The following is a 13,973-nucleotide window of genomic DNA, read 5'->3' on the forward strand; positions in this document are numbered from 1 at the left end:
TGAACTCCCGCCATCAAACACGGGCTGCGGGACAAGGCATCGGCATTGCCCTGCAACCTACCGGCCCGGTGCTCAACCGTAAAACAGAAGTTCTGCAGAGAAAGGAACCACCGGGTAACCCGGGCATTCCGTTCCTTGGCAGACCTCATCCAGACCAGCGGAGAGTGATCAGTCACCAAGCGAAACCGCCGTCCCAGCAGGTAATAGCGTAGGGACTCCAAGGCCGACTTAATCGCCAGGCACTCCTTCTCCACTACGCTATAATTGCGCTCAGGAGGGGTGAGCTTCCTACTCAAGAAGGTGACGGGGTGTTCCTCCCCCTGAACCACCTGAGACAGCACTGCCCCCAGGCCGACCTCAGAGGCGTCAGTCTGTACTATGAACTCCTTCCGGAAATCAGGGTTGACAAGAACGGGCTGTCCACACAGGACCCCCTTCAGGGCCCGGAAGGAGTCCTCGGTCTGCGGAGTCCAGCGCACCATGACGGACTTCTTGCCTTTGAGAAGGTCCGTCAAGGGGGCCGATAGTCCCGCAAAATCCTTTACAAATCTCCTGTAGTACCCCACAATACCCAGGAAAGCCCTAACCTGCTTCGTGGTCAGGGGTCTAGGCCACTTCTGGATCGCCTCAACCTTGTTAATTTGGGGCTTAATCACTCCTTGGCCTATTACGTAGCCCAAGTAGCGGGCTTCCGTGAGCCCCAACGCACATTTCTTGGGATTGGCTGTCAATCCGGCTGTTCGGAGCGCGTTCACCACCGCTTGTACCTGTTCCAAGTGGGTCTGCCACTCGGAGCTGTAAATAATGATGTCATCAAGGTACGCCGATGCATACGCCTGGTGGGGTTCCAGCACCAAGTCCATCAACCTCTGGAACGTGGCCGGCGCGCCGTGTAACCCAAAAGGCAAGACAACATAGTGGAAGAGACCCTCTGGCGTAACAAAAGCGGTTTTCTCCTTGGCGGACTCCGTCAGTGGCACCTGCCAATACCCCTTGGTCAGGTCGAGCGTGGTGAAATATCGCGCCTGTCCCAGCCTATCAATCAGCTCATCCACCCGGGGCATGGGGTAGAGATCGAACTTAGATATTTCGTTCAATCTCCTAAAGTCATTGCCGAACCTTAAGGAGCCATCGGGTTTTGGTATTAGGACAATGGGACTAGCCCATTCACTCTGGGATTTTTCGATGACCCCTAGTCATAGCATTGTCTTCACTTCCTCTGATATGGCTTGTCTTCGAGCCTCCGGTACCCGGTATGACTTCAGGCGAGGCTCGGTGACAATGTCATGTATCAGAGTTGTCCTACCAGGCAGCTCGGAGAAGACATCGGGGTTCTGCTGAACCAGCCGTCTGGCCTCTCGCCTCTGTTGCTTGGTGAGGGCTTCTCCAATCCTCACTTCCGGTTCGTCCTCTCCGGAGGTCGCTGGAGCCGTGGTTGAACGACCCGAAGAGGAGGGAGATGGGGAAAAATCAACCATCAGGCTTTCCCGTTCCTGCCAAGGTTTTAATAGGTTGACATGGTATATTTGTTCAGGTTTCCGCCTACCGGGCTGCAATACTTTATAGTTGACCACCCCGCTTCTTTCCTTTATCTCGTAGGGGCCTTGCCACTGAGCCAGGAATTTACTCTCCGCCGTGGGGATTAAAACCAACACCCGATCCCCGGGTTTAAAGGTCCGCACTGTGGCTTGTCTATTGTAGCGGCCGCTTTGCGCGGCCTGAGCCTCCTGTAAATGCTCCTTCACGATTGGCATGACCGCGCTTATGCGGTTCTGCATTCCTAAAATGTGTTCAATCACACTTTTATGGGGGGTGGGCTCCTGCTCCCATGTTTCCTTTGCCAGGTCCAACAATCCCCGGGGATGTCGCCCGTATAACAACTCAAAAGGCGAAAACCCCGTGGATGCCTGTGGCACCTCTCGGATGGCAAACATCAAATAGGGAAGCATCATATCCCAGTCTTTCCCGTCTTTGGAAATCACCCTTTTGAGCATGGTTTTCAGGGTTTTATTGAAACGCTCCACTAAACCGTCCGTTTGCGGATGATACACAGACGTACACAACTGCTTGATCTGGAGTAGCCGGCATAGCTCTTTGGTCACTTTAGACATGAATGGGGTCCCCTGATCGGTAAGGATCTCCTTGGGCAACCCGACCCGGCAGAACACAGCAAACAACTCCCGAGCTATAAGCTTTGCTGCAGTATGTCTGAGAGGTATCGCCTCTGGATAACGGGTGGCATAGTCAACGATCACTAGGATGTGTTGGTACCCTCGAGCAGACTTGACGAGGGGCCCCACCAGATCCATCCCTATCCGTTCAAAAGGGACTTCTATAATGGGTAACGGTACCAACGGACTGCGAAAGTGGGCCAGGGGTGCGGTAAGCTGACACTCCGGGCATGTTTCACAGAAGCGTTTTACCTCCCCAAAGACCCCAGGCCAATAGAATCTTTGCAGTACTCGCTGCTGCGTTTTCTTGACCCCTAGGTGGCCACTCATCAGGTGTTTATGAGCCAAGTCGAGGACCCGCCGGCGATACGGCTGGGGCACCACCAACTGCTCTACCCCCACGCCCCGTATTTCATCTACCCGGTAGAGTAAATCCTGCTTAAGAGCGAAATGGGGGTACCTTACCTGGGCACCGGGCAGCTGTGACACCCCGTCAACCACTGTCACCCAACTTCGGGCATGTATTAATGTAGGGTCCTGGAGTTGGGCTGTCCCAAACGTATCCGGGGATGCCTCCAACTCCGGGATGGGCTCGACTATCTCAGCCTCTCCTGCCAATACCTCTAGGGGCGACCTATCGGGTTCACATTCTGTCCCTATCATGGGGACCCCTACGGCAGGCGTCCCGGATTCGGGATTGTCGGGCTCAGGTCCCGGACTGTCCAATACCTGAAGGGACTTAAGAGGCCCCTTCCATAGAGTCCAAAAATACGGCAGATCCCTTCCTAGGATCACGTCATAGGGAAGAGAGTTCATAAGTCCCACCTCATGTTGCACCTGCCCACAGGGTGCTGTGATGGTGACAACCCCCGTGGGATAGTCTTGGCGGTCCCCATGTATGCAAACCACCCCCACGGTACGTCCTGTGGCCTTTATTTTAGCCCTTAGGGTTGATCGCACAAGGGTCACCAAGCTTCCGGAATCCAACAAGCCTGTAACCGGACATCCATTCACCTGTATTTGGCACAAGTGGGGCTCAGTCTCCGGAGAGACAAGGTCCGCGGTATACACCGCCTGAGCATACATTGAACCCCGCCGGGTCACCCCACAATCCATGAGCTCCGTGGTGAGTGGACACTGAGCTTCCATATGTCCCACCCGCTGGCACCGCCAACATCTAATAGGAAGGATACCCCCTTGACGAGTTGTCGTTTAGGGTACATAGCCTTCCGGACCTCAGGGACGGCGGGCGCGGTCTCAGACGGGACGGTAGCGGACTCCCGCACCGGTGTCAGCGGTGGGTCCTTGGCCCGAGGCTTGGAGGGGCCGGACCGACGGGCGGCACGCAAAGTCTCAATGTCCCGTATCAAGTCCTGCGTAGCCACATGCCGCTCCACCAGGCACACTAATTGGTCCAGGGTACTTGGGTCGCCCTGTCCTACCCACCGTTGAATGGTGACGGGTAAAGTACGCACAAAGCGATCAACCACTACCCTTTCCACCATTTGCACAGGGCTCAGAGTGTCAGGCTGCAACCACTTCTTTACCAGATGCAACAAGTCATAGGCCTGGGAGCGTACGGGTTTGGCTTCCTCATAGAACCACTGATTTACCCGCTGAGCCCGTACATAGGTATTCACCCCCAACCGAGCAAGTATTTCGGCTTTCAGGGTCGCATAGTCTATGGCGTCCTCGGTACAGAGGTCCAGGTACGCTTTTTGGGGCTCCCCCGTCAGATAGGGCGACAATACCTCAGCCCACTGGGGGGTCGGCAGCTTTTCCCGCTCGTCCACCCGCTCAAACACCGCCAGGAACGCTTCCACATCATCCCCCGGGGTCATCTTTTGCAACGCTTGTCTCACCGTTTTCCGGACGCTGCCGTCGTCACCCGGTCCCGGGGTTGTTGCTGCCGGTCCGGCACGGATCGACTTGGCCAGGAGAACCATCTGTTCTTGGTGCCTTTGTTCCTGCAATTGCAAGGCTTGCTGCTGACGATCCGCCGACCGGAGCAGGTGTGCATTGGCCTGAGTCAGCTGCCTTAGTATGTCCTCCATGGCGTCGCCGGGTTTGGGCTGTAGTATAGCCGCTTGAATCCAGGACATGTGCTACAGGGTCACCAGGAATGGAAGCTACACCTCACCGGGCTGGCATGCCCGCCGATTCTCCACCATATGTGAGGTAGTGTGGTCGGCTGCGCGGCAGAAGACACGGGATCCAGGCACCAAAGGTCACAGCACACGGTTTATTGCACACAAAAAGTCCATTACAGCACACAGTAGAGTCTCCGGCAGAGACTCAGGGAGTTGTGCTCACTCCCTCACACACTAAAACACCACGCACATCTTCCTGTTTCCTTTTAACCCTCCTTTCAGCCTGTAGGGAAAACAGGATTAACCCTGGGGTGGAGTTGCTTTCTATACATGGAGGGAGCACAACCGGGGCGAGACGTACCGGCCGTCATGGACCAGCCCGGTCACAGTCTCACAGCAGGCAGAGGTGCTGCAAATATCTTTGCACTAGTGGGACTATAGCAAAGTCCAATAGCCACGTTTAGGATGCCACTAGGAACACTGAGTGTTTGCTAGTATAATGGCTTAGTTATAATGAGTTGGAGTGTGCAATGCAGGCAGAGGTGCTGCAAATATCTTTGCACTAGTGGGACTAGACAAAAGTCCAATAGCCACGTTTAGGGTTTCACTAGGTACACTGAGTGTTTGCTAGTATAATGGCTTAGTTATAATGAGTTGGAGTGTGCAATGCAGGCAGAGGTGCTGCAAATATCTTTGCACTAGTGGGACTATAGCAAAGTCCAATAGCCACGTTTAGGATGCCACTAGGTACACTGAGTTTTTGCTAATATAATGGCTTAGTTATAATGAGTTGGAGTGTGCAATGCAGGCAGAGGTGCTGCAAATATCTTTGCACTAGTGGGACTAGACAAAAGTCCAATAGCCACGTTTAGGATGCCACTAGGTACACTGAGTGTTTTCTAGTATAATGGCTTAGTTATAATGAGTTGGAGTGCGCAGAGGACAGGAGGGTACAGTGCCAGGATTGTGGGGCTCTGGGTAGAGGAATGGAAGCCTGCCTTTCTATTCCCTCCTAATGGGGAAATGCAGCGACAAAATCCCTGACCTTAGCTACACAGACGCTGTCTCTGTTTTCAGGACCTGTCACCTATGGCTCTGACCCTGACGGTACGAGCCCTTAAAAGGACTGATAGAAAGTGCTATCCCTATGCTGTCCAGCGCTGTGTATGGAGCGCATACAGCAGTATCGGCGATAGGACAAAGGACGGAGCTGCGCCAGTGATGTCTGACACCAAGGACGCAGAAGAGATAATGGCGTCCGGACGGGCAGATACTCGTTTTTATAATGCAGGGACATGTGACATGGACATCCTATCACACATGCCGTTGCTTCTCTGGCTAATAGTCCACTTAGCTGTGTGTGTGTCTGGGATTGGCTGACATAATGGCCCTCCCCACTACACGCGCGCGCTTAGGGAAGGAAGACAAGGAAAAAAAAAAAATGGCGATCGCCATTATACAAACAGGAGTGATCTGAAGGCGCTGTTCACGCACACTATACACTGAAATTTCATAATAGTGTGAGTCACAGAGTGACTTACACTATTACAGCGGAAAGCCAGCTAGGAATTAGCTGTTGTGCGCCAGACTCTTAACAGCCAGTACTTCAGTATCCTGACCAACACGATGACTGAACATGCTGTCCTCCTCCTCCTCCTCCTCCTCCTCATCTACCCTGTCCTCTGGCCAGCCACGCTGAACCGAGGATATGACTCCATGTCATATCCTCAATTTGGCCGGAGAGTTGCTCCATGTCTTCATCCTCCTCCTCGTCATAGTCCTCCACTGCACGTTGTGATGAGACGAGGCTGGGCTGTGTGTTATCACCCACACCCACTACTGTTTCTTGCTCCAACTCATCGCGCTCTGCCTGCAATGCATCATGTTTGTTTTTGAGCAGAGACCATTTTAGAAGGCAGAGAAGCGGTATGGTGATGCTAATAATGTCGTCATCGCCGCTCACCATCTTGGTGGAGTCCTCAAAGTTTTGTCGGATGGTACATAAGTCGGACATCCATCTCAACTCCTCAGGTGTTATGTTTGGAGTTTGACCCATTTCCCTACGGCTTAGGTGATGCAGGTACTCAACAACTGCCCTCTTCTGCTCACATATCCTGACCAACATGTGCAAAGTTGAATTCCAACGCGTGGGGACATCACACACCAGTCTGTGAGCCGGAAGATGCAAATGGCGCTGAAAGCCGGCAAGGCCGGCTGAAGCAGTAGGTGACTTTCGAAAATGTGCAGACAGGCGGCGAACTTTTACCAGCAGATCAGACAGCTCTGGGTATGACTTTAGAAACCGCTGAACCACGAGGTTGAGCACATGGGCCACGCATGGACCATGTGTCAGCTGGCCTCGCCTCAAAGACGCCACCAGGTTCCAGCCATTGTCACACACAACCTTTCCTGGCTTTAGGTTCAGAGGTGTGAGCCAGTGATCTGCATGCTGTTTCAGAGCTGTCCACACCTCTTCTGCATTGTGGGGTTTGTCACCTATGCAGATTAGCTTCAGCACAGCCTGTTGCCGCTTCGCCGAGGCAGTGCTGCAGTGCTTCTGTGTCGCCCTGGGCAAGCCAGGGGCCACAGAGCACAACACTTACACACCACACACTCCCTGCAGGCACATCATAGTCAAAACACAAAATCCTTGTTGCCTTCCCCAGGGGCTGTTGTCCACACCAGGGGGTGGAGCCAGGTGGTTGGTCTCCACCCACCAAGGAGTTCACAGTCCTGGAGGAGGGAAAACACAGGCAGTGAGAGTTAAGCTAAGGAAGTGGAAGGAGGAAAGTAGTAGAGAGGAGAAAAGTGACAGCAAAGAGCCTGAAGTTGGTCCGGGTGTGTGGCCCGGACAGGACAGCAAGGTTGGCAGGATGTGGTAACCGTCTGCAGTGGAGGCCGATTGGAGTCTGCCGTAAGGACCGTGGACGGGTGGTGACCCGGCGGTACCGGACCAGTATACAAAGAGAAGCCAGCACCATTGGCAGGGGCCTTTCGGATCCCGGCAAGGCTTGGTGTCGCCATGAATTTGCCAAATCCGTTAGTGAAGGGGACCTCCGCGTTTCCAAACAGCCAAGTCCCGATAGAAGGCAACCGTCCAACCGTGAAGGGGAGACACCGCCACCGCCAAGGGCAACCGTCTCCCAGGGCCAGCGCCTGTGGGCAAAAGGGGCTCCTCCGGCCCATATCCAGGTCGGGGAGCGGGTTACCGGTGGGAAACCATCACTACCAACACTGAACTTAGGTGCAGGGAGAGACAGTCATCACTAACCTGCAGGGAGGAACAACCGCAGCCGTCCGAGGGACCCGTCCATCCAGCCGCTTGTTTTACCATGAACTGTGTCATCATCATTGGGCTGAGTGAGTACCTCCGTGCCGTACGGCACAGCGCTGCCCCTGCGACCCTGCACCTCATCAGGCCCCGCAACCCGCCTGTCATCCATCTCTACCCCATCATCGGGCCCCGGGACAACCAACCCCCCTACCCACGGAGGGGAGAAATAACAACAAAGCTGCTCCCTGTCACAGGCTCCCGAGATCCCCGTCCAGAGCAGCGGTGGTGTCCACACAATCACCACAACCGTGGGTAGCGTCACGGACAATATCCCCAAAACCCAAACCACCCCTTTTCACTCACGGGCGAGGAGTGCCGCTCGAGTCCCCGGGATCCGGCCATCGCTCGAGCCACCGAGTAGCAGCAGCCGTAGAGCAGCGGCAGCCGAGCCCGAGCAGTGGGAGAGCGCAGCGTCCCCTCCTCCGCCCGAGACACTTCCAGCTTGGGACTGGTGTGGAGGGTAAAGTGGATGAGGATGCGCAGGAGGAGGAGGAGGCTGAGGAGCATGACATTCCGGAGCTGTAGAGTGTGGGTGAAACCCTGACTGAGGTAGGGCCTGCAAAACTTGGTGTGGGAAGGACGTGTTCCGTCCCTCGCTCAGACTGGGACCCAGCTTCCACAATATTAACCCAGTGTGCCGTCAACGAGATGTAGCGGCCTTGCCCACAAGCACTTGTCCACGTGTCTGTGGTTAGGTGGACTTTGGCTGAAACAGCGTTGTTCAGGGCACGTGTGATGTTTTGTGACACGTGGTTATGCAATGCGGGGACGGCACACCGGGAGAAATAGTGGCGGCTGGGGACCGAGTAACGTGGGACAGCTGCCACCATCAGGTCGCGGAATGCTTCTGTCTCCACCAGCCTAAAAGGCAACATTTCCAGCGCAAGCAGTCGCGAAATGTTAGCATTTAGAAGTGTGGCATGTGGGGCGTTGGCAGTGTATTTGCGCCTGCGTTCAAAGGTTTGATGAATGGATAACTGAACGCTGCGCTGGGACAAGGACATGCTTGATGATGGTGTTATTTCTGCGTGGGCAACTGCAGGTGCAGGGCCGGAGGAGGCTTGTTCGCGGGCAGCATGGACAGGGGATTGGCTCGCATGCACAACAAGCGAAGACGTAGCAGTGACATCAGCAAGCACTGCTCCTCGACTCTGTTGTACATCCCACAAAGTCGGGTGCTTGGCTGACATGTGCCTGATCATGCTGGTGGTGGTCAGGCTGCTAGTTTTGGTACCCCTGCTGATGCTGGCATGGCACGTGTTGCAAATGGACTTTTTAGAATCATCTGGAGCCAACTTAAAAAACTGCCAGACTCGGGAAGACCTAACATTTGTACAGGCACCTTGTGTCGTGTTGTTGTTCCGGGGAACGGTTGCCTGACGTCTGCCTGGGGCCACCACCCAGCTTCTTACTGCCTGTTGGGATGCTACACCTCCCTCCCCCTGTGCACTGCTGTCCTTGCTCTGCATATCCTCCTGCCAGGTTGGGTCAGTTACTGGATCATCCACCACGTAGTCTTCCTCTTCCGCACCCTGCTCCTCCTCCTGACTTCCTGACAATTGTGTCTCATCATCGTCCACCCCTTGTTGAGACACGTTGCCAACTTCGTGAGAAAATGGCTGCTCAAATATTTGGGCATCTGTACATACAATCTCGTCATGGCCCACTTCAACAGGAGCTGGCGAGAGGCCAGAATGTGTGAATGGAAACGTGAACAGCTCTTCCGAGTGTCCAAGTGTGGGATCAGTAATGTCCGTGGACGTGTACTCGGCCTGGTGGTAGGAAGGAGGATCAGGTTCTGAAATGTGTGGTGCAGTATCACGGCTACTGACACTTGACCGTGTGGAAGACAGAGTGTTTGTGGTGGTGCCAATCTGACTGGAAGCATTATCCGCTATCCAACTAACAACCTGTTGACACTGGTCTTGGTTCAAGAGTGGTGTACTGCTGCGGTCCCCAAGAATTTGGGACAGGACATGCGAGCGAGTAGATGTGGCCCTTTGTTGTGGCGAAATTAGAGCTTGCACACGACCTCGGTCTCTGCCTGCACCACCATCACGTCCACTTCCTTGTTCGTTGCCAACGCCCTTGCGCATTTTGCAATGCTGTGCTGATGTGTATTCACTAGACTTGTGCGTTATATCCATGTTTTTGCAAAACGCACACGAGTGCACCTGAATGCTGCCACCAACAGGCACACACGTGCGGTTTTTAAATGTAAGCACGGACGCACTAAGAACCTAACAGGTCTCTATCCAGGGACAATGTGGAGCCTCCCAATTTTTGGCTGCCCTGCCAAAGGGCTATACTACAATAGACCCAGTTCCTTACAATGGGCACTTCAGGTTTACAGGCCCTCATGCACGTCTCTATCCAGGGACAACGTGGAGCCTCCCAATTTTTGGCTGCCCTGCCAAAGGGCTATACTACAATAGACCCACTTCCTTACAATGGGCACTTCAGGTTTACAGGCCCTCATGCACGTCTCTATCCAGGGACAACGTGGAGCCTCCCAATTTTTGGCTGCCCTGCCAAAGGGCTATACTACAATAGACCCACTTCCTTACAATGGGCACTTCAGGTTTACAGGCCCTCATGCACGTCTCTATCCAGGGACAATGTGGAGCCTCCCAATTTTTGGCTGCCCTGCCAAAGGGCTATACTACAATAGACCCACTTCCTTACAATGGGCACTTCAGGTTTACAGGCCCTCATTCACGTCTGTATGCAGGGGCATTAGTGAACCTCACAATTTTGGACTGCCCTGGCAAAGGAAAATACTACAAAGACTCACTTCCTCAAAATGGGCACATTAGACTCAAGAGGCCTTCATGTACGTCTCTTCTCAGGGACATCGGAGTGCCACACAATGTTTTACGTAAAATCTTTCATGTATTAATCTCAAAAAGTAACATACACCAGCTCTATCTCACTATTGGGTATGTGCCCTTAACATTTCCGCCATGAAAATTCATTTTGGTGTCATTTTGAAGGTTTTCTGGTGAGTCCGTAAAAATGGCGTAAAACGTGGACAAAATTGTTCACAGCTGTGACTTTTGAGTGATAAATGCTTCAAGGGGTCTTCCCCATGCTGTTGCCATGTCATTTGAGCACTCTTCTGAGACTTTTGTGACATTTTTAGGGTTTCTACATGCTGCCGGGGGTCATTTCATAAAAATACTCGGGTCTCCCATAGGATAACATTGGGCTTGGTGCTCGGGCCGAGTACACGAGTATCTTGGGATGCTCGGCCCGAGCCTCGAGCACCTGAGCTTTTTAGTACTCGCTCATCACTAGTGCTGTTAATTGTTTGGGGATCCAATAAAGTCTAATTATTGTGGTTCCCTCACCCTGTGCTGTCTGAGTAGTGTTACGCCCACGGTTAAGGAGGCCGGCGTTCAGTTGGGATGAGCCCTGAGCCACGCTGTCTTTCTAAAGGCGGCGGGTTTTAGTGGACGAGAGCACCCACTGAGCCCCGTGTCTCCACAATTCCCACAAAGGGATTTTGCTTAAATTGAAGTTTATATTGAATGTGTTACTTTTTTCTACATAGTTTGGTCTTTTGCTTTTGTATTTATGGTAACTATATATTTTGAAACAAACAGGATTTTTATAATATGGGATTATGTTTTCTGCTAAAATGGTCAATAAAAAAGAAAGCCAAAATCATAGTTCTCTTGGTGATGGAAGCCAAAATGTATCGTCATTTAGCAATGAAGCCAAGAATTTTATTTATTGCAGGTTGATAGGAAATTATCTCAACACCGAAAACAGGTTGGTTTCATTGGGGATTGAACCCAGGACCTTTTGCATATGAAGCAGATGTGATGACCACTACACTAAGAAATCTTTGACATTCAGGGAAGTAATGGCAATTAGAGACGAGTTTTGACTGCCAGAGAACTAAACCAAAATTTGTAGTTTTCTTGGTGATGGAAGCCAAAACGTACTGTTATCCGGCTATGAAGCTAAGAACTTCCATATATTGCTGGTTGATAGGGTATTATTTCAACAATGAAATCAGATTGGTTTCACTGAGGATTGAACCCTGGATGTTATGCGTGTAAAGGAGACAAGATTACCACTAAACTATAAAACCTGACAAAAAGTTATAAAGTATTGGTTATCGGAGCAGAAATGTGACTGACGGGGCCTTTTTATTGCTGAACGAAAGTATTTGTAATTCGTAGTTCTGTTGGTGATGGAAGCCAAAACATCCCGTCATTCGGCAACAAAGACAAGAACTTCATATATTGGAGGTTGATAGGGTATTATTTCAACACCAAGAAAAGATTGGTTTCACTGGGGATTGAACCCAGGACTTTTTGCGTGTTAAGCAGACGTGATGACCACTACACTATAAAACCTTATGGAAAGTTATAGTGTATTGGCTAGCAGAGCAGAATTATGACTGATGGGGCCTATTTACTGCTGAAGGAAAGTATGTTTTGTTAATAAAAAGTTTACAATTTTTATTATATATTTTACCAGTTTTATTCCTACAAAGGGACTTTACATAAATTGAAGTTTATATTGAATGTGTTACTTTTTTCTACATAGTTTGGTCTTTTGCTTTTGTATTTATGGGAACTATATATTTTGAAACAAACAGGATTTTTATAATATGGAATTATGTTTTCTGCTAAAATGGTCAATAAAAAAGAAACCCAAAATTGTAGTTCTCTTGGTGATGGAAGCCAAAATGTATTGTCATTTGGCAACAAAACCAAGAATTTCATATCTTACAGGTTGATAGGAAATTACTTCAACACCAAAAACGGATTGGTTTCACTTGGGATTAAACTAGACTTTCTGCATATGAAGCAGATGTGATGACCACTACACTAGGAAACATGGGAAATTCTGCAAAGTAATGGCATTTAGAGACGAGTTTTGACCGCCAGGGAAAAAAAACCCAAATTCGTAGTTTTGTTAAAGATGGAAGCCAAAACATCCCGTCATTCGGCAACAAAGCCAAGAACTTCATATATTGCAGGTTGACAGGGTATAATTTCAACACCAAGAACAGATTGGTTTCACTGGGGATTGAGCCCAAGACCTGCTGCGTGAAAAGCAGACAGGACTACCACTACACTATGAAACCTGACAAAAAATTATAGAGTATTGGCTATCGTAGCAGAATTGTGACTGACGGGGCCTTTTTATTGCTGAAGGAAAGTACTTTTGGTTAATGAAAAAATTTCCTATCAACCTGTAATATATGAAATTCTTAGTTTTGTTGCCAAATGAACATACATTTTGGCTTCCATCACCAAGAGATCTACGATTTTGGGTTTCTTTTTTATTGATCATTTTAGCAGAAAACATAATCCCATATTATAAAAATATTGTTTGTTTCAAAATATATAGTTACCATAAATACAAAAGCAAAAGACCAAACTATGTAGAAAAAAGTAACACATTCAATATAAACTTCAATTTAAGCAAAATCCCTTTGTAGGAATAAAAACAGATTGTTTTCACTCGAGATTAAACCCAGGACGTTCTGCATGTGAAGCAGATGTGATGACCACTACACTATGCAACCTGTGAAATCATGCAAAGTAATGGCAATTAGACATGAGTTTTGACCGCCAGGGAGAAAAAACAAATTCGTAGTTCTGTTGGTGATGGAAGCCAAAACATCCCATCATTCGGCAACAAAGCCAAAAACTTCATATATTGCAGGTTGATAGGGGTTTTACCCAAGATGTTCTGCATGTGAAGCAGATGTGATGACCAGTACACTATGAAACCTTTAAAATCCTGCAAAGTAATGGCAATTAGAGACGAGTTTTGACCGCCAGGGAAAAAAAAAACCAAATTCGTAGCTCTGTTAGAGATGGAAGCCAAAACATCCCATCATTCGGCAACAAAGCCAAAAACTTCATATATTGCAGGTTGATAGGGGTTTTTTTTCAACACCATGAACAGATTGATTTTACTGGGGATTGAACCCAAGACGTTTTGCATGTGAAGCAGATGTGATGACCACTACACTATGAAACCTTTAAAATCTTGCAAAGTAATGGCAATTAGAGACGAGTTTTGACCGCATGGGGAAAAAAAAACAAATTCGTAGCTGTTGGTGATGGAAGCCAAAACATCCCTTCATTCGGCTACAAAGCCAAGAATTTCATATATTGCAGGTTGATAATGTTTTATTTGAACACCATGAACAGATTGTTTTTACTGGAACCTAGGACCTTCTGCATGTTAAGCAGAAGTGATGACCACTACACTATGAATCCTGGTGAAAAGATACTGTGTATTGGCTAGCAGAGCAGAATTGTGACTGACGGGGCCTTTTAATTGCTGAAGGAAAGTATTTTTGGTTAATTAAACATTTACAATTTTTATTACATATTTTACCAGTTT

This window comes from Anomaloglossus baeobatrachus, chromosome 2 (genome assembly GCF_048569485.1).
Source record: "Anomaloglossus baeobatrachus isolate aAnoBae1 chromosome 2, aAnoBae1.hap1, whole genome shotgun sequence".
Classification (NCBI taxonomy): Eukaryota; Metazoa; Chordata; class Amphibia; order Anura; family Aromobatidae; genus Anomaloglossus; species Anomaloglossus baeobatrachus.